A 21,171-nucleotide genomic window follows, 5' to 3' on the forward strand; every position below is an offset into this window, starting at 1 on the left:
CCCTGGTTATCAACGTCAGCAACAAATAAGACAGCAGTACATGCAACCTCCTAGCACTTTTCATGGTCAAGTCAGTTCCTGTAACACAACCAGTCAACACAGCTGCACTGGAGTACCACTGCACTCTGTCTGGAAAATCCTCCCCTGTGGCCAACAGCACTTACTAGCAAGCAATACTGAGCAACCTGTAAACTGGCAGTTTTAATATTGAAGATTCTCACCCTACCCTTCCTCTCACTCTTTTTTGAGGACTCCTGGACTGTCACTTTATTTAATCACACACACACACAAAACCAATCAACGCGGGAGGGGGGTGAGAGGGGTGGTAGGAGGGAGGCAGGGATTACCCAAAAAGCCCCACCACAATGATTTTCCAGGACAAGCATTACTGGAATGGATAGTGCTACAGCTACCAAAATAATGATCACTCTGCAAACACTCCACTGCGCCACACTTCATAAGACAGTATCTCTACAGCTTCTTGAGTGTAATATCACATGAAGCTCCAGTACAGATGGTTCCATGAGGAATCCTATTATCATAATATCCGAAGCAACACTTTGCCAGCTGTCTCTTGTAGGTCAATTTTGCCACAGGAGTCACAAACCAGAACAGTTTAATCTAAAGAAAACTTGATTCTCGGGTTTGGCGAAGAAGTTGTGACAGCAGATTAACTGACTATTCTTAGCAAAACTCTCTTTTTTCAGAAATAACAGGATAAGGCAAGGATCTTCCAATTCCTTAATCCTTTTCCCAAATAAGATTATACAAAAAAGACAGTAGATGGAGAGAAAAAACAAGGTAAACATTTTTTTAAAGGCTTAACGTATTCAGCTATTCAGGCAAGGCATCGTTTGTCACTCCAATTATATTTTGAAACTATTTCCTTAAAATCTGAAATCAGTGAAAATTCAGAGATGCAAGACTTCACAAAGCTGTCCTGTTTTAAGCACCCAATTTAACTGTGGCAGAAGCACTACCTGCATGCATACTGCTGAACGCAGAAAATACGCTAAAGATCTCATCTCAACCAGAATCCTGCCAAATGACTGGACTCCTGCATGGAAGGGAATGCTATTCCATATTGCTTTATATCCCTCCTTTTTGTGCAGAATATGTCATAGCCCATTCAACTGACTCAGGTATCTGAAAGAACTTAATATAATTATTTTGAAATTAATTTGAAATTATTGATCTTTGCACTGCACTGTTTCAGCCAGCTACCTAAGGAACTGTTAACACTATCCATACCACAGAAGTTTGCCTGCATATGCTAGTCCTCTGCCTATCCAATGACAACTGGCAAAGTAGTAATACAGAATAAATATGTAAACCATCAGCAAAATAAATCAGTAATATGACTCAGGGTGATTCATTGCTACCTGCACAAGATTAGAAGAATAGAACTGTCAAGGCCAGAAGAGACCTTTGAGATAATCATGTCCAACAATGAAATTCCATTCCAGAATTACTCTGGAGTAGAAGAAAATGCTTGTTCTTTAACCTCTTATTGTAGGAGAAGACATAAATATAAATATATATAAATACATGGAAACGAAATGTTTCAGCAGATGAAACAGATCAAGAGATTCTCCAAATCTTTTAAAGGACACAGGCAAACAAAAGATACCAAGCAACCTAAAATATTCACTAAATATCAGTAATGAAAAAGACAACAGCTACAGAACTTTACAAGCAAAGAGTTGCATAACAGCTGGGAAGAAGTTTTCAGAATGTTCTAAAACTGCATTTAAGAATCACATCAATAGTTCCACAAAAATAAATCTTAAACCACTTTAATTGTAAATCCAAGTTTCAAAAGCATAGAATCCAATTATAAGTGTGCCACTTTCATGAATTGATGCATTTATCTAGATGTTAAGTAGAAACAGATTAATGTGCTATGAAATCCTCTCTGAAGTATTTGGCATAAAATATATCAGTAATAAGAGCTTTAGAAGGTGGGGGGGGGAGTGTGGGGGTGTGTGGAAATCCAAAATATATATTACAACTTCATCACTGACAATTCCTTCGCAGATACCTCCTGTCATGCAGTAGAGTACCTTGCACAAGAGTTTCCTGGGAGTGGGGTGGAAGGAAAGTCGGGACATTACAAACAGGATGCATTTTGTAGGAAGCTACACTGATCACTAGTGACTGATGCTGTCCTGGCAAAACAAATGCCTGAGACTAAAGTTCCCAAACTAGGAAGAGTTTGAGAACTCCTGTTCTTTAAACAAGAACAAAAAAAAGCTCTTCAGAAGCACTGCTGTGTACCATACACTAGTGTTAGTGGCCATACACACAAAGAGGAATTTCAAATAAACTATGAGGAGGATAATAAAGTAGCTCTAGTCAAGTGAATACTTTCTGATTTCCCCACAATGCCATGCTAATAGTAATAGAAGCCTTTTACATCCGGCTTAATCTTATTAGCAACTGAACTGTCTTCCCCATCTCGACATGTAAGTGGCAGAAGAATCTTGTAGTGTTCCAATTAAAAAAAAATAGCAACAGAACCCCAAGCCATTGTTCAACCAGGAGTCTTGCATTGCAGCAACCATGCAAATGGAAATCATTTACTGTTGGAGAGCTTTACTGCTCATTAAATGAAGCACTGCCCCACACAAGGACCTTCCTGATACTGTGTGTCTCTTGAACATGCACTTAAGCATGTGCTTATGGCATCAGTGAAACAAACCAACCTAGCCCACACCCTTCTATGTTTGCACTTCTGTACCCAAGATCATGAGCATCACACCTACTGTAAATCTTCTCCTACACAATCATAGACATTAAAGCCATTAAATATATATATATATATATACACAGACCTTGCAAGAAAGTGCTGACCCCCACACCAGATTTCTCACATGACTTTTAAGAGTCACACAGGAGCATTTTTGTATTTACATATTTAACTACCAACAGGTTCAAAGCTCAGGACAGCTGCTCTGCTAAGATACACAATAGTCATGGTGAGTTGTTGACTTCCTATTCTTCTCACCTCCCTTTCTGAAGATTCTGGTTAACTTTACTAAATGGACAAATATATAAGAATTAACAGAAACAAAAGAAATGCAGGATGCTGTCTTCCCAAAGCAGCACAGGCACTAAGGACAACAGCACATAAGGATTTATGGACCTGCCGTGGCTCTTTTTCTTGCTGTTAGTCCTACCACCACTCTGAAGTCATGAACTGCTATTGTGATCAACTGTTTTGCTCCATGAAGCCATCTCCTGGAGTAATCATGCTCCAGCTAAGCATAAGGAACTGTCACCCACCCAGCAGCAGGCAAAAGCCTTGGAGCAGCAGTTGCCAACACACTCTTCCACTGCAGAAAGGGAGACCTGGACAAACTTCAGCTAGCTACTAGGCTGTTCACTGCATGCTGCTCCTTTGGAGATGAGTTTCTATGTTCATCACAGTGATCACAGGCATGATAGGTATCATAACCTTTTTCTTTGGGGGGGTCCTTATGCTAGCCTGTAAGTGCTTCTGACCTAGTCACCTGGAAAGCTCTATGAAGGGCAGAAAAATGCCAGTATTGCCACCAGCAGACTTGAATGAAAATGCTTATCACATCTCATTACTTTTCCCTCCATAACTTCTAACACAGTTCTGAGCAGCCTTATTGATATCCACAACAGCATGCCTTTGTTTTGATATCTTCTTCAAGCTACTTTGAAGATAAATTTTAGAAATCTATGAACAGTAGAATCAGAGCATCATTTTAAAGCAACCTCTGAAGATCATCTACCTCCTCAAAACTGGCAGAGTTTCAAATCTGTATTCATGTTAGGCTACCCTAGACCTTGTCCAGTTCAAAAAGTCCATAGATTGAGATTCTGTGGCCTTGTGGGCTCTTGGTGCAGTGCTTGCCCTCTCCTATATATCAAGATATTCCTTTCACATCTTTCTTACAACCACTGACACATCTTCTCCATCATCTCTATAACCCTTTGCTCAAAAGATGGTTAAATACAGCAATAACATTCTCCCTTAGCCTCCTCTTCCTCAGGTCCCTCCTCTGCCCTCAAGCCCAACCATCTGAGCAACTCAACACTGGACTCCTTTCAGTTTGTCTCTCTCTTACACAGCATGTGTACCTACGTGATCTACTGGGCAGAACTGCAGCTATAGCTTCACAGCTGCCTCACAGATGGGAAACAGTTCCTTCCCTATACCTGCTGGCCAGGCTCTAATGCATTCCTGCAAGTAATCACCCTTAAGGGCTATAGAGGTACACTGCTCACTGCTGGTCAGCTTCTCATTCATCAAGAGCCCCAGATTCCCTTCTGCAAGAGTCACTGCCTAGTCAGCAGCTCTGAGTAATCAACAGCAGAAGAATCGTTTCCATTTTATGCACTTATGTGCATACGGACACACACAGAGCTAGGCATTTCCATGACTTTGAGAGCACCCTGAGAAATGTGGCACCAATGTTCATTCTGCGTATTTCACAATCAAAACACCAGACTGGAGTTGTTTCAGGTTTTTTTCAGCAGAACAAGATACAAGGTAAACATTCTAATGGACAGAGATTACAATGATACAAACACACATTTCATGCAGAGGGTGTAGTCACAAGAGGAAATGCTGGGTTAAGATGTTTTGTTGGCATGCTTTTAAGATCTACAGTTAAATTTTTTTCTATGTAGACACACATATAGCAAGCCAAGTTACAGGAGATTGTCAGAGTAGGCTTTTAGTAGTTTGATTTTTGTTGTTTGCTTTTGTTTGGGATTACTTGTGGTGATTTTGTTTTGTTGTGTTGTTTTTTTCCTAAAACACTCAAAATCAATAATTACAGCTTCCTAACAGCACTCTAGAATTAATGTTTACTCTTTTTGTTCTAAGTGTACACACATATGAGCACATATACAGTACTTTCTTTGTTTGCAACACAAATGACCATTGAAGTACATTTTCTGCCAGTCACCATTTTAGTATTAGTCTACAATACCCAACTGAGAATGATTAATAAGCATCCCGTCTGTTCACATACCAAGCAGCATTTATCTGACAATAAGTGACAATATGGGCAACAACTGTGAGGTTTATTTTAGTATCGAGCTTACAGGCAATTTGGACAGAAAAAGAACCCAGGATTAGTTTTTTTAATCAGAAGAAAAATGCATCTAAAAGTTAAGAAAAAATGTGTTGCAATTAATTAAAAGTTTGGCATGCAAAGGTCATTATCTCTTTGCTCGTAAATTAAAGACAAATGCAAGGCTCACAAAGCCTTACAAAAATATTTCACAAAATAACTAACAGTGAAGGTAACCATACTATATACACAGCTGGTTGAGCAGCTCTCCACACTGATCTGATTCAGCATCAGTAACAGATCTCTCTCTTAGTTTGATGTTCAGGAGGAGACTTGATGAGGTGCTTGGTTGCATGGTTTAGTTGATTAGGTGGTGTTGGATGATAGGTTGGACACGATCTTGAAGGTCTCTTCCAACCTGGTTTATTCTATTCTATTCAGTCATCTCCAGTCTCTTGGAGGAGACCTTGCCTAAAGGATTTGCAGAAACAAACTTCTATTCTCTGTTGGTTGTATGAAAAGATGGATTGCTCCTTGCACCACACAGAAGTATTCCAGCTCACAAAAGAAGGCTTGCTATCAAGCACTTGGTGTGAGCATGCTCAAGAAAATCTTAAGCTACATTTCAGAACTATGTAGCAATTCTGATGCGGTTTTGTTTTGTTTTCTGTGATAATTCAAATTCAACTATTAATTCCCATTAATTAAATATTGTATCATGGATAGATAGCTACACTCACTGTTATTTACTTGCCATAAATTTCAAGTCCAAGTACTGGCAATGTATTCCACCCATCACCAAGTCATCGTGAATTTGTCAGCACCATCGTCAGATTTATCTAAGACAGTATATTTCTTAAAAATATTCAGCAAGAAGGCAATAGTTTTACCTCTGGACAGGCTTCTACAGATGAACAGTAACAAAATTCTATTAAGTACTGGGTAAATACAAAACTTGGGAAACTACTCAGTGACCAACAGCTGCAGTCCCATATTTTGAGTAAGAGTTGGGACAGAAAAAGTGTAGGATGTTTCAAGCTTCTTTTTCCTGAAGACTTCATGTATTCTGAGATCTAATAAGCTCAGAAAAGCTATAGCAAGGGAAGTTTTGAACACTGACTTAAAAGCTTCCCCTATCAAGCAGAGTAACACTTCTGAAGTGCTACAAAAGATAAAGCATTTCCATTCCTACATGTAAAACAGTTCCAAAATACTATCTTCTTTGCAAACATAGCATTTAAAGAATGAAGAAAAACAAACAAAAAACCCCAAAACAAACAGTTACCAGCACTGCAAGGATCACCACTCTGCCTCAGTCCAAAGTGTTCCCACTTGTTTTAAAGGCCCCTACTGATACCACACATAGGCCTTGAAACAATTAATATAGCTGGGTGTGGAAGAGGATGTCCTTCCACACAAAGTTACTGGCTGATAAATTCATTACTAAACGGGTACTCATTCCCAATTCATTTGAGTCTCTACAGTGCACTGAAGAAATCAAACATGTTGTTCAGATCTCTTTGCAGGAACAGCAACTGACCAAGCCTACAGAGAGATCTTTAAACAAGCAGTTGTCAACACAGAAGAGGATTGCACACTTTGGTCACTTCAGTCTTCCAGCAATCACTGCTTGAACTGTGAATGCTTTTGCATATATGCATGACTGATGGCAACCCTCACCTAAGCAGCCTCCTCGTCTTCCAACAGTGCAATGGCATAGCCATTTGTTCAAGCACAAAGGGAATTAAGCTGAAAAAAACAACAGTTCAATAACATTTTTTTTTTTTCAGCTGGATCAGTTAGTTCCTTGATCTGTTTTGCCACACAGCAGCTGGCAAGAGGGAACAGAAACAGTTTAAGGAAGGTAACCGGTGAATATGAACTGTGGTGTCAATTTATAGAAATAAACACTTATCATTTCTCTGAAAACACAAGGACTTTTTCAACCAAGTATCTTTCATTGGCACTGCTCTGTTAAGAACGTGTGCAAACGAAAGTAGTATCCTCATACAAATGTATCTTGCAATGTAGCAATGAATGTCCCTTTAAGCATAGCTCGTCTTTTCATCAGGATAACCAGAAAAGGCCTTTATCAAATTTAAAGGTGCATTTCCATCTCCAGTTAAACAAAGGGATTCCTGAGAGATTTGAAAATTAGATGTTTAGATTCTTGAAGTAAAAATTGCTTTTCACAGTCCACCGGTGAATTTCACAGCAGGCAAACAGCACAAGAAGTCTCAACTGCATTTTGGAAGAGGTTTCAAGAGTCAAGAGACTTTTCCATAACATAAACAGAAGCCTGTTTCTGCAGGTTTTGAATTCAGGAGAAAGGGTTTCTTTAAAGGAAATATTTACAATAAAATACATTTAGCCTTGATTAAAAAAACTAGGATCTTTCCAGATCAGCCTAGCTTTCAAAGTGATACAGCAATGAACATTTATATATATATAAAAAACATAGCAAAACTATACACATACAAAGCATTGCTTTTTCCAAGGGCAGTGGGTGGGAAATTATGTTTAAGAAACAGCACACCATTCTTTTCAGCAGACTATCAAGAAGGGCATTTGTATTTGTCCAGAATACTGGATCAATCCTCAGAAATGAGGAGTCAAGCAGGTACTTCCCATACATCTTTAAACAATAACCACTCACAGAATGTAGGCAGTGGAGGAAAGATCAAAAAGAAACAAAAACACAGGTACAAGGGAAAAATATCCAGGTGGGCACTATAATCTCAAATACTATCTGATTTGCTCAGAGTTTAAAAATAAACAAATAAAGCATGAAATAAACACATCAACTCATTTGGGGTAAGTAGCAGGCATAAAATAAATCCTGTTGTTAATAATCTCCAAATACTTATTCACTCCCCCAAATCTGCATAACAATTCACCAATATAACAAGTTTACCTAAAGCCTTGGCAAAGGAGGTTATACCTGCAGCTTATAAAGCTAGTAAAGGCTTTAGTCCCTAAAAAATGTAAGTAAGAGTTAAAACACAAAAGGCAATTCTATTTCTGCCTAGAACAAGCAGTCCAAAACCTTAGACTCTCAATCACATTAGATCTACTGTTTCTGACCTACAAGTTTCTCCCTGAAATATATGGTAGCCCAAAAGCTTGCTTTTAATGCTTATACAAGCCAATCGTCCATAAAGCTTGGTAACTTATGCACTGTTAGACACTACTAAAATTTCTCTTTTTTGTATGCCCTCCACAATTAGGAGGATTAGTCTCATTCAGTGTATGTTCCTGCCTCCCTTCTCCTATCATACCTTCACCCAACTGGACCGGAAAACTGAAGACCTAGAAAGAAGCCTACAATCTGTCCAATTTCTGCACCAGAACCACATGTTCAGCAGAACTCCATAACTGCATCCATCCTACCATCAAACTAGTCTATGCTACACATCTTTGGATCAAGTGGGGGAAAAGAGACAAGAAGGCTGCCCCCCCAGACTGAGATCAAAGCAGGGGACTATTTGGAATTCAATAATTTTGTCTTAACTAGAAGAATTACAAGTTTCCCTTCATTATATACAAGGAATGCTCACATCCTAAGTGAATTTACTCTTACAGTACCCTGAACTAGGTTTGGCCCAGTTACTCTTCATGTTACAATGTAAATCATTTCCAAGCTACCCAATACACTGATACACCCGCAAATAAAGAAAGATGCGTGTCATACACTCTTCTGCCCTACAAGTTCATTTGTTAGCATCTTCAGCAGGCCAGGTCTCCTGACCTGCGAGACCATCACCGGTCTACACACCTGCATGCAAAACCCAGATGCAACAAGAAAGCTTGCTCAATTCCACATGCCCTAGGGCAAGTAATACTTTCCTTCCTCGAACAAGCAAGACACCCGTTGTGTTTGTATTACCAGACAGGCCCAAGTGTGTAGGATTTTTGGATTGTCTGAAAGGCTCAAAACCATCTACTGTAGCTGGGCGGAGGGGGTGGGGAAATAATCATGTAGGATTTGCCTCTGAAGGCAGTTAGCTGTGCCCAGGTCAAACTTCACTGATAGAACCACTCCAGACAGAAAGGCACAAAGAAACAGCCTTTGGAAGTAAAACTGCATGCTGCTAACGACACCGAGAAACCGAACAGCAAATGAAATTCTGCAAAGAGACAGCTGACTCCTTTTGTAAGAAACACAGTTATGAAAAAAAACCAAAAGAATCAAAGATATTGCTGGATGCCCCAAACCTCTATACCTGGAGCAGTTACATTATCCCAGAAAAGCGTTTTTTTGCTTTAAGAGGCTTCTTGAACGGCAAGGTCACAGAAGTTGACCACAGAGGTGGCTCGCTCACTCGCAGGGCTGCATTCCCACCTCCTCATCCACAGATTCTTCCCTCCCGAAGGCCCGTGCTGGAAGTAGCCGTCAGGCCGGCCTGCCCGGGTGCCCCTGCTCCCAGGAGGAGGAGCCCTGCGCCGAGCCTCCTGCCCCTCCTGCCACACCAACAAAGAGGCCCCCGCCATTATCCACCGAGACACCTCCAGTCCCCCCAGCCCTGAGCAGAAACGTAAGGTCACCAGACCCAAGAGCCCCGCACCATCACGAGCCTTCAGGCAAGGGCACAGGCCGCCTCCAGCTCCGTCCCTGCCCGCTGCCCCGCCGAAACGTAAACAAAGCAGCCGGGCCCGGCCCCCGCCCCGCGGCCGCTCGCCTGCGTACCGCGTCGTGCCCGCCCCGTTCCGGCTCGGCTCAGATCCGCTCCATTCACCGCCGACCGCCGCTCCAACGGGACCGGGCCCCCCCACAGCCGCACTCACCACCCCCACGCCACCGCTGCCTCCTGCCTCGACCGCTGAGTAATGAGCCGGGGCCGGGCCGCGCACACGCACCGCGCTCCGCCCGCCCGCTGCGGCTGCCCGCCCCCTGCACTCGTCCCGCCCCGGCCTCCGCGCTGCCGTTGCCCGCCTACCGTTCTCGGCCCCGCGCCACCGGTGCCCGCCACCGGTGCCCTTCACCGTAGCCCTTCACCGTAGCCTTGCCTCGTCCGCGGGCCCCGGTGCCGCTGCCGTGACTGGTCTCTCCAGCCCCATTCTGGCCCCTGCGGAGGCTGCGGGGCCCCAGCTCCCTGCGGATTCTTGTATCCCTGCTTGGCACCAGCATCTCTCTGGCTTCTCCGTACCCTTTTTCCTGGAGCAGTTCCTTTACAGAATCACGCCCCTTAGCCAGGCCTCGCTTCCTGCTGGGGCTTTCATTAAAAATTTGCATCTTCCAGGTCTTTGTCTTCATGGTCTCTGCCGGTGTTTTGGCACCCAATCATTGCATTCTGGCATCGAATTTTTCGGTTGCTCCTAGACATCTTTCATGGCCTTGGCAGTTTCAAGCTTCCTGATGCATGCCTGGCGTGACAGTGTTTTATCTCATTATTGGGTGTCTGGAACATTGTAACATTTTCTTGTTCTGTATCTGTTTTGGCGCTGGTTTTCCTCTAAATTTTCAGTGTCTCTTTGTGGGATTACGAGTTGTTCATTACCATTGCCTTTGGCTCTTGGCACCTGACACTAATACTCTTCCCTTTGTTTTTCATTATCTTGTTTGCTATACCATTGTCTTCTCCTTTTTTGTCTTTTTTTTTGCCTTCTTTTTTTACCCCTTTCCTGGAATGCCCCTGTTAGAGACAAAAGGAGGCCCCTCAGCACCTTGAAGCCACATCAATATGGTTGAAGCAAGCCTTTGTATATTTTTACTACATGGTACAAAAAAAGCCTTTATAAACAGTATTTAAAAACACGTGAAATCTGCCAGTCAGGCACAGGGCCTTCTAAATATGGACATTCACATTTTATTCATTGTCAAATATTTGAGTGGCCTATGCCACATTTTTGTATTGAGGTTATTGCTGGTAGCAGGTTTTTAGCTGTCTGTAACAAGCATGGGTTTTTTTTATGGTAAAGGTAGTGCTTCAGAATATTCCAGTTTTGCTTCCTATCTTGGTGTTAAAAGCTTTACTTCTGTAAAGCTGTGCCCACAGACATACATGATATTTCCCTATAGAAAAAAACCCCCAACCAAAACCACCACAACAAAACCAACAAACAAAACCCCATACTCTTCAGAGGCCACTGTGTTCTAAGCATGTTTCTATGATAACACCTCGCACCTCACTTCTGATCATTTCCATGGGATTACCCCAGAACTGAATTGGTCAGCTTTCAGCTTTGAAGCTTTTTCTTATTGCAGTATTCTATCACAGCCAGAGGTTGCATTCCCTTTCGTATTTGTGTATGCCAAAGGCAAACAAAGCACAGCTGGCAGAAGGGGCAACAGAATTCTCAAAATACAATGCAAGCAACATTTTATCTGGGTAGGTCATATTCATCTTCACCAGCAGATTAAACTAGCTCTGCTGGGTTTGGCTGATGCAGGTCACACAACCTTTGGATGTTTCTTACTGTTGGCAAACAGACCTCCAGTCTTGGCAAAGAGACCTCTGGTCTCTTCTGCACAGCAAAAGAATGGGTGGAGTGACATCATTTTCAGTCAGCTGTTTCATTCAGCATGACCCATGGCCCTACAGATCATTGATTTTACTCCTAAACCCTTTTGGATGCTTACTGTTCCTGATCATCCCATTTGAAATAAGACTGTTTTGATATTTGCAGCTGAAGGACAGCAGTTGCCTTTAAAGTATAGAATAATATTTTGCTTAGGATTCATATTTGCTGTATTTTTTTAGACCACAATAAAATTCTCATTAAGATTTTATAGTTTACAAAGCTGATGCTTTTAAACAGAGATGTAGTTCCAACTGACTTTTTAAAGTCAGTTCTCACAACCTTGTACACCATCAGCATCTACTGCCATCTTGCATGCAGAACTGATAAGCAATAGAAATAACGATTCCAAAGTTACACAAAATTGTAAGATTGATGTAGTCCCAAAGTACCATGAAGGAGTACTATGTATTTTAACAGGGCCTCCACAGTATATAAAGGTTTCATGAAGGAAAACTGAGAAAGGAAGGTAAGAATGTAACACTATCAATTTGCTAGTAAGCAGTGTCATTGTTTAAAAATTAAAAATAATTAGATAGGCTGTAAAGTTCCTGTGCAGTAGGCAAAATCTACAAGACATACCAATAATATCTCTCTAACTAAGGCAAAGGTTTTGATTGTGTGTATCATCAATTTTTCAAAGCCAAGACCCTAGAAAAGAAAACATAGCTTTGTGAATGTCACTGAACATTGCCATAGTATTGTTTTCAAACTGCTTTGCGGAAGTATTTTCTTAAAGACATAATGTCAATGCTCTTATATTGCCTATGTCTGGATGGAAACGGGTTTTGAGCATTTAATAAATATTTCTATTTTAAAAGTGCCAGTAAAATCTGAGTTATGTCAAAATACTGCAAGCTTTCTCACTCCCATACACTGGCATACAAATCTGTTTATGGACATATTAAAAGGTTTGTATCCAGTAGACAGGAAATTACATTAAAATGTAACATATTGATGTTTATAAATTGCAAAGCAAACAGTACAAGCTGAAATCTCTGGAGTCAAGGCAACAGATCTGAGTATCTGATCTAATTTTGTATGTATAAAAATGAAAATGTCGAAAACCATAACATGAAATAACAGGGTCAGAATTATATGAAGCAGTCATTTTTGTCCACAAAATATCCAGAGTAAAGAATAACCATTTATTTTTGCACCCAAATGGATTAGCATAATACATATAGTAACTCAATACCCTTCAGCTCAGTGTGGCTCTAGTGGACAGATACAAGGTGGTAACTGCTTACACCATCATAGTTGGTTTTCAAGAAAGTGTCTGATCATGCCTACAATCAGTTTTGGATAACCTGAAAACAGAAACAAGATATTGTAGGCCTGTGTTCTAACTGCAAGATATCAACATTCATTATGTATTCAAAAATATTTCTTTGCCAAGAATGGATCATCTACCCTTGTCCTTCTTAAGCAATCTTCAACAGATTGCATTGCCAGAAATTGAATTTCATGGGACTTCTCAGGCTGAGCTACCTGTGCAAACATTCAGCCACTGTAATTCTGTCATTTGTTCTAGACACCTAGAACAGCACCTTGCAGCAGTGAAAGCCATCTTCTGGGAATTAACAAAATTAACAAACCCTCTCCTCAGCTCACTAATTATTTCATCAAGATGAGATCAGCAGGAATTGTGGGTATTCGGGGGGGGTGGGGGAGAGGGGGCAGTTTTTCCACGCTATGGCTTGATTAAATTACAGGCAGGATCAACAGCCATGTCCTCATATGAAAATGGGTTGGTAAGTAGTGTTTGATAAGGGAGTTTTATGTGGAAATAAAACTCAGACTTTGAAACAGTTTAGAAAATTCTAGAAATAACCCAGATGTTTACATGAAGTAAAGCAATTTAGCAATAGTATCTTGAAACAATTTTTTACCATTGATTGTGGCACAGAAGCTTCATTTCACATATACAAGTGAAATGGAAATTTTCTTCAAACTAATTATGATCGAAACTTAAATTAACAGACATATTGCAGGCTAAAATAGCCTACAAAGAAAAACACACCAAGAATCATACATACTAATTGTTGATAAATACAGCTGATGTTAAAATTTTTCATTTTAGTCATGAAATAGATAAAAAAAAGAACCTAATAAAAGAGACATTGTAACAGCTATATTTTCTATTGAATTATGTCTTAAAAAGCAGTATCAAATCAACCTCTACTAACTAGCTGGAGAGACCTGTATTCTCTCTTTGAATGGAACTAGAAACAGTAGGTTGTTGCCAAATGTTTTACACTTGACTTCTGACTATTAGCAAATAGGCATGAACTGGGGTAAGTATTTTTTTTTGTAACAGTAACCAAAATGAATTGAGCACTTGCTGGCTTGAGTAAACGGAACAGAAGGCAAGCAGCCACCGTGGGGCACCATGTGACAGGTTATAAATGTGAGGGGGAAGAGCCAAGTTCATGGCTGAGGGATAATGAAGCTCAGTAAAAAGGATATTTCTGTCAAGAAACTGTGTTCTCTGAAATGTCATTAATACTATTAACGCCTTCCTTGCTGATCCTGCAGAGTTCTTAATGAGCTGCCATAACTCTGTGTGTAGCAAATTTACATTTTACATATACTCAGGTATAATGAGTAAATATGTGCAGTCATTAGACATACTCAGCCATCTGGAAATTATGGACAGAAGCGTAGTTTAACCATTAGTAAACTGTTTATGGTATCACATGCCTCTTGTTTCTATACACCAATACTAACACAGCATAGAGTGTTCTTTATTTATACTGCTACTCAACTGAAATTTTGCATAGGCAAATTTGGGAAAAGTTCTTGGGCTTTGCCATTACCTGAGGACAACATTAGGCAGTGGGGTCACTGGCCAGGATTGTGGCAACATATTCTACCTAAGTCATGACAGAGTTGTCGTTTCTTTACTGGGAAAGAAATGTGTACAGCTTTTCACCTCTGTGGTTTAGTTCAGCAATCTGACAAATGTCCTTCACGATATATATCTCTCCTTACTCCTGTCTTCCTAAATTATGTACTGACATTCCATGATCTCCCTTCCTGCACCTTTATCGGTGAAGACTTTTCATTTGACTCTCTATGAGTAATGTGAACTGAATTTGGTAACTGTGAGCTAAATGGCAGGTAAAGGAATGTAGACAGCTCTATCTATTTTGACTTGATATTTTATTAAGAGCTGACCAAAGCATTTTGAATATTATTAACAGTGTGTGTTATGTCTATACTGCACAATACCCTGACTTAGTAGATTTCACTGTGGTGTTTCATTGTGGTGGCCAAGAGCAAACCAAACATAAAATCTGTCCCAAGAGAGGTGATGTTTTTTTTTTCCTTTATTACTAGCATCCATGTCATTGCTAGGTAATTAAAATTAGGCTACACATAGAATTTCATCATCATATTCCAGAAACTTTTAAAAGAACTTTCATTCTTTCTTTTGTCAGATTAATGTCCTGAACTTGCAGTCCTTACTTAGATAGTAACTCCATTACAATCTAAGAGCATGTGGCATTAACCAGTGCCTGTTTGTATCACGCATTACTTGCTTCACAGCCTGTCTTCTTGTATCCTAGAAAGATGAATTGAAGGATGCATCAGGATACATCATAGGAATACTGCCTCTCATTGAATTACTTATGGGATCAGCAGAGCTGCAATCAGGTATCATAAACTGAGGTACTTGTCCAATCATGTTTTATTGCCCCACATCACATCTCAAAACCAGTGTAAGAAGCAAAGGTAAATTAAGCAGATTGCATTAGAAGTGGTATTTTTGTTTGGTCTCATCCATTCATTAAACTTTCCAAAGATGCAGAAACTCCTAGGGGTTTGATTCAGCCTTTGCCAAAAGTTACTGTTATCAGTGGCAGATAAGAGTTATGATGTCTTCTTGCCCTCTTCAAACACAAAAACAACCCCCTAGATACCTCCACTTTCAGCTTAGTGGGTTTTTAAAATAAATTAGGGAACAGGTTGTTCAGATATATTTGTGCAGCTATTTACTTAGAATTTATTTCCTTATGTAGAGCCTTTCCTTGCATCTTGCTTTCATATTGACCTCTTTTTCTTCAAAACTGAGATCAAGACTACACAAATCCTGATTCCCATGAAGTTACTGCTGTGAAATAGCAAAGACCAGAACAAGACCTTAGATTCACATGCCTATACTACTTTGCTAAGCTAAATATAGATGACTGGACCAATTCCAATCTGCTTAGAAACCATTATGGAATTAAAACTTTAGTTTGTATGTATACAGAGCATTGTGATGATGCACAGAAGTTCACTATTAGAAGTGGTTAGGTCCCGAAAAATTACTTGAGCTGGCTTAAAACAAAAAGGGAGATTCCCTGATTTCTCTGAAAGCTCAAGTGATCTCCATTTATCTTTATCAGCTCAAGCATTTTGTGATCCACTCCATGAGACTCTCATCTAAATCAGTTAAAATTTAACAGAAGCAATATGAGTCTTCTCTGTTTAACAGAAGCCCCAAGCCTGACCTGTTGTTGTAGAATTGACAGTCTGCCTGTACCACCATCATCTGAGAAATAAATAATAATCCTCACCTTTATGTAAACTTTAAGAGCTTCCCACACTCCAGCTTCTGAAGGATGAAAAGGCATTAATGTCAGAGAATAATTGGATTCTAACCCCTGCCAGTTCTCAGAAAGCTGGACAGAACATAAGGGAGACCCTAAGCTTCCATCCAGCAGTTCCTTCAGTGGGATAAACAGTCTTTCATCTTGTTAACCTTCTTTCATAGTGATCTAGTTACATAAACTTTGCCACAATTACATGTCATTTGTACACAGTAAAGATTCAATAGGTGAACAGAATGAATGCAGCTGAAGCTTTCATACTGTCCAGTTTGGGATGGCATGTCTGAAACTACTTTGGTTCAGACCAACATGATGTGAATAATTTACAAAACTGACTGTTTTCAATTACTGTTTCCTTATATATAAGGAACTATGGATTAGAATTTTATTTCACAAATCTGGAACCATTGCTTACACAAGCACCACAGATTTTCACTGAGCCTGCTTTTTCATTAGAAGAATGACTGAATCTTTTCTTAAAGAGCATAAAATATTTAGGAACTTTCATAATGTTAATTAAATCAACATTTCTACCTCATTTAATGGAAACATGGTCACACAACATGTTATTTGTAGCAAAATGATTCAACAATCTAGACACCCTATTAATTCTACAATCAGCATTATACATATACTTGATGGGGTGCTTGGTGCCATGGGTTAGTTGTTTAGGTGGGTTGGATTGGTTGATGGGTTGGATGCGATGATCTTGAAGGTCTCTTCCAACCTGGTTTATTCTATGTATTCTTTGTATTCTATGTATTCTATATATACATCTACTTAAACCAAAACTGGTAGCTACAAATGCACCACTATAAATAATTTCCTATCTCCTCCCCAGTTATTACCTGGGGAGGTAACAGCCACAAACTTCTGTGCTGCTTTTCTCCTGCTAGTATGTCTAGCATTAGACAATCAGGCTGAATACTTTCTGAGGTGCATCAATACTCAAAGTTTCCTTTCATCATCAACAGCCTTTTGTTGATCTGTTGATATTTGGATCCATGAATCCAAAAACTGAAAAGCTGCATCAGTCCTTATGATCACAAGTCCAAAAGGGTCACAAAAGTGTTGAAAAATAGTCTTTATTGTAGAGTTGGTAAAAATTATCAGTAAATGTTGGTTTGAGAATTCCAAAATAGTCTGGGACACCAGAGAGGTGGTAGAGTCTCCATCTCTGAAGTCATTCAAAAACTGCCTGGATGCTGTCCTCTGCAACCTGCTCCAGGTGAACCTGTGCTGGCAGGGGGGGTTGGACTAGAGGATTTTCAGGGGTCCCTTCTAATCCCTATCATGCTGTGATCTCAGATATGAGACATTTCTACCTAATTTGATTCCTGACTTCATGCCTGGCAGACTACCCTTCAGATCAGACTAATACCTTCTGGACCAAGACCAAGTTTAGGGGGGAAAAAAAAAAAGAAAGAAGATTTATTTTGATATTATAAAGAAAAGGGACCAGAGAAGGAATTTAAAAAAAAAAAAAAAAAAAAAAAAAGAGAAGAAAAGAGAAGAGAAGAGAAGAAAAGAAAAGATGGGTGATGTGCTCAGTGTGAGAATGGATGTTTTCAGTGACAGTTTGGATAAGGCAATATTGCATTTGTCAATGTCAGAAGAGAGGGATTTGCAATAACTGAGACGATGAAAGCTGAATAAATTGTGTTTAAAGATAGTCTGTACATTTTATTCAAAAGTACCTGTCATGATCCAGATGCAGTGGAAGGGTTGACCTAGGAAGAAGACCAAACTGAACATGAAATTCATAGTATGGACTAGAGAGAAAAATGGCATCATTCACAGAGACTAAAAAAGGGAAAAGGAAATATGGAAATAAGAGGGCTTTGTTTTTTTTGGCCACACTGAACTCCAACGACTAGTTGAATGAATCTAGGCAAAGAGAAGCAATTCAAGGTTTTCATTTGGACATGAAGACAGACATCTACAGTGGAGACATCTGTGAGCCATTGGCATAAAGAATGTATCTGAAATTGCATTGCAAATCACATCGATCAGGGACAACTTACATATAGAGAGAGTAAACAAATGAAGTCATGTGGAATATTTATACAAAGCAGAAGGGAGAAAGTGAAGGATCCTCCAACTGCTCCCCAGAAGAGCACTTACTGAGGACAAGAATCAGGAGTTTTACAGTCCAAGAAAGTACAAAGCACAAAGAAGAACATAAGCTAAGTATCAGCTTATAAATCAAATATTATGAGGTTCCATGATAATGATATCTGAATACTAGCATTATAAAAGTAGATATTTGCTATTGCAATACACAACATACATTTTGATAATTTCTCTGGGTTTTTTTTCTATATTTTTTAAACTCTTAGAAATAAATCAATGAATTTAGGGTTTTTGGATGCATAGCTCAAACCAGAAGAAAACTGTTTTGAAGATGGAAGGAATGAAACAGAATGCCTAGAGAAACAGAGTTGGGAAGAATGTGAAGAGCTTATGGAATGAGTGCAAAAGAACTTTCTTTCATTTTTCTAAGGTGTATTATCTTCACCTTCTTATCCCCAGATCACGGTTGCCCTGCAGCATCCCATGAGCTCCCTTCTTCAAGCACAGGTGCACCCTGCAATCATTAACCAGATTTTTCCAGATAGAGCAATATTTTTTTAAAAATCAAATTCTCTTCTTTCAGTTGTTGGTTTTTTTTTTTTTCTTTTCTGCCAGACACCCATCAAAATCTTATTTGCATTGTTTATTGAGTCTGAAGGATTTTGCTGCTCATAAAAGACATACTTGCTCCCTTAGCCCATTGATCTCTGCTTTGGTATACTGCTTCTCTCTGAATTGACAGGGGGCTGAAAGTGACATCAGTCTACAGGGCTTTAGATCTAATGCTCCCGTGTGCGTCAGGTAATCCTATTGAGTTCTTACATGTCGACAGACCCAGAGATTTATATTGAGCCACTTCCTGAAAGCTGACTTTTATTACCTGACGGGTGAACTACAACAACAACAAAACAACCCCCCCGAAAAAAAGTAAACCAACATAAAACCAGAAAGAAAAGAAAAGAAAAGAAAAGGAAAGAGCCTCAGCAGACATGATGCTTGCCTCAACTTCAGACCAGGAGTTGCTACACTTGGCTTGCAAGCAAGGGAAGGAACCTTACTGTTTATTTGCATAGCCATTTGCCAGACCACACAGTGCTTAGTTACGAGATATAAACAAAGCAGTAGAAAGAGAGAAAGGAAGAAAGAGAGAGAAGGAAGGAGAGAAGAGAAAAGGAAAGAAAGAGAGAAACCAAGAAACAGAAGTCCAAGAAAATCCTGAATATATTTAATTTGACATTTGCAGCTATGATGATCTAATCAATCAGTATTAAGAAAAATATAGAAGACTGCAGACTGTTCTGGATGCAGCATCTGTCCAACTTGTACAGGTAGGTTCTTATGTGTTTCTCTTAATCTCATTATCAATTAAGCATTAAAGCATTCATCTTCTTGGCTTTGTACAGCTGTATCTAATATTTACCTTGGGGATTTTTACATTAAATTTCATTTAATTTCTCTCAAGTCATTAGTCATTTCTATTAGAAGGATGCTTGCTTGTATAAAAGATTATAGAACAAAGCTGGTCAGATCATGGTTCAGAATGTCAGTGCTCAAAACCTTCTTGCTGCCTTCTAGAGTTACAAGTGTTCTCCTGTGTCAGACTTTCAATGATGCAAATTCAGGGTGTCTCAGCCTGTTTTTATTTTCTATTGAAGGCAAAGGAACAGAAAACACTAAATCATTACTGCTTATATGGCAGGGATAAGTCTTTTGTACAACACAGTTCACATGATTGTGGAAAACATGTTTGTGTTGTTTATTCATGAATTTATACTGAGTACTATTATATAGGAAAGAGCACTGAACTCCAAACACCAGAATGTGAACTCCAAACACAAGGCTTGTCTCCAGCGGCTATAACCTGGGCCTAAAGACTCTCAGTTGAGAAACTAGTTTCCTAATTTCTTCTCTATTGCTCTCTAAAGCGTTGTTAGGCAAGTCCCTGCATTACAGTTTGCCGTTTCTAAAATAAAAGCAGCCTTAATCTGTGGAAGCTTTGGCAAATGCTTTGTAAACACTACTAATTTAGAAATTTTTAGATGGAAATTCCAGAGGAATACAATAAATGGTAATTTACTATTTACAGTATTTACATGTAAAGTGAATTACTAATAACAGCAAATGGCACCATCCTCAGTGAAGTGGTGAAAGAAGGCGCTGATACTTTCTTTGATGATAGAGCCAGTCAGCATCAGAATCAAGGTCAGAAGGTTTGGATCTCTCTCTACTGCAAACAAAGGTATAACTGTGGCACTTTCAGGACTCAAAGTCTAGCTGTAGAGCTTGTTAACATATTAAGAATAGACAAACCGCAGTAGCATTGACTACAGTAGGATTAGCTGGTTGACAAACTATGAATAGACATTGGAAAGCCTGGACAGTATAGACTAGCTCTCCATCTTCATTTGGGACTTCATTTTTCTTTGGTACCTTAAGAAACAAGTGTAAAGCCTGCTTAGGTTCTTGCCCAAGTTATGGTGCTTACCTTTTAACCTCAGCATCAACACATCATTTGACTCTCATTCCCAGTTCCTGTGTCTGGAACAAGGTTGCCTCAATACAGAGAAATATATAACACCTAAAAATGGACATAAACAACAAATAAAGAGAAATACTACTATGCTGCTTCAGTCTTTCAAGAAACAGAATGTAGATAATGTATTAGATGCATTAGATTAATTTCTAGGCCATAAGTCTGTTGTGCTGTCTGGTAGAATGAGCTTTTAATGAAAAGTTCATGAGAAAAAATAATAAAAGAAAGACAGCAGCTCTCTGTTAGATATTCAGTGAGGTCCTTGAGGTTTGATGTCAACCAGGGTGGAGGTGATCAGGCATACCAAGCTTAGCAAGAGCAAATATAACACCACTTCCCTTTGGATGCAGTTACCCAGTGAGATGTTTTGATACATTTCTACTGAATGAATATCTAT

General features: G+C 39.5%; 1 protein-coding gene across 4 annotated transcripts in view; it reads right to left on the reverse strand.

The window, feature by feature from the left end:
- Positions 1–9,924, reverse strand: part of MAPK8 (mitogen-activated protein kinase 8) — a 50,986-nt gene extending 41,062 nt beyond the window's left edge. For 3 of the 4 annotated variants that reach the window (XM_054163965.1, XM_054163964.1, XM_054163967.1), the window contains exon 1: positions 9,837–9,924. The gene's annotated coding sequence lies outside the window, so the exon portion shown is untranslated. Of the gene's footprint in view, positions 1–9,738 lie in introns of all 4 variants that reach the window. The other variant, XM_054163966.1, reaches the window with a different exon arrangement.
- Positions 9,925–21,171: the final 11,247 nt, after the last annotated feature.

The sequence above is a fragment of the Dryobates pubescens genome, chromosome 8 (assembly GCF_014839835.1).
Source record: "Dryobates pubescens isolate bDryPub1 chromosome 8, bDryPub1.pri, whole genome shotgun sequence".
Classification (NCBI taxonomy): domain Eukaryota; kingdom Metazoa; phylum Chordata; class Aves; order Piciformes; family Picidae; genus Dryobates; species Dryobates pubescens.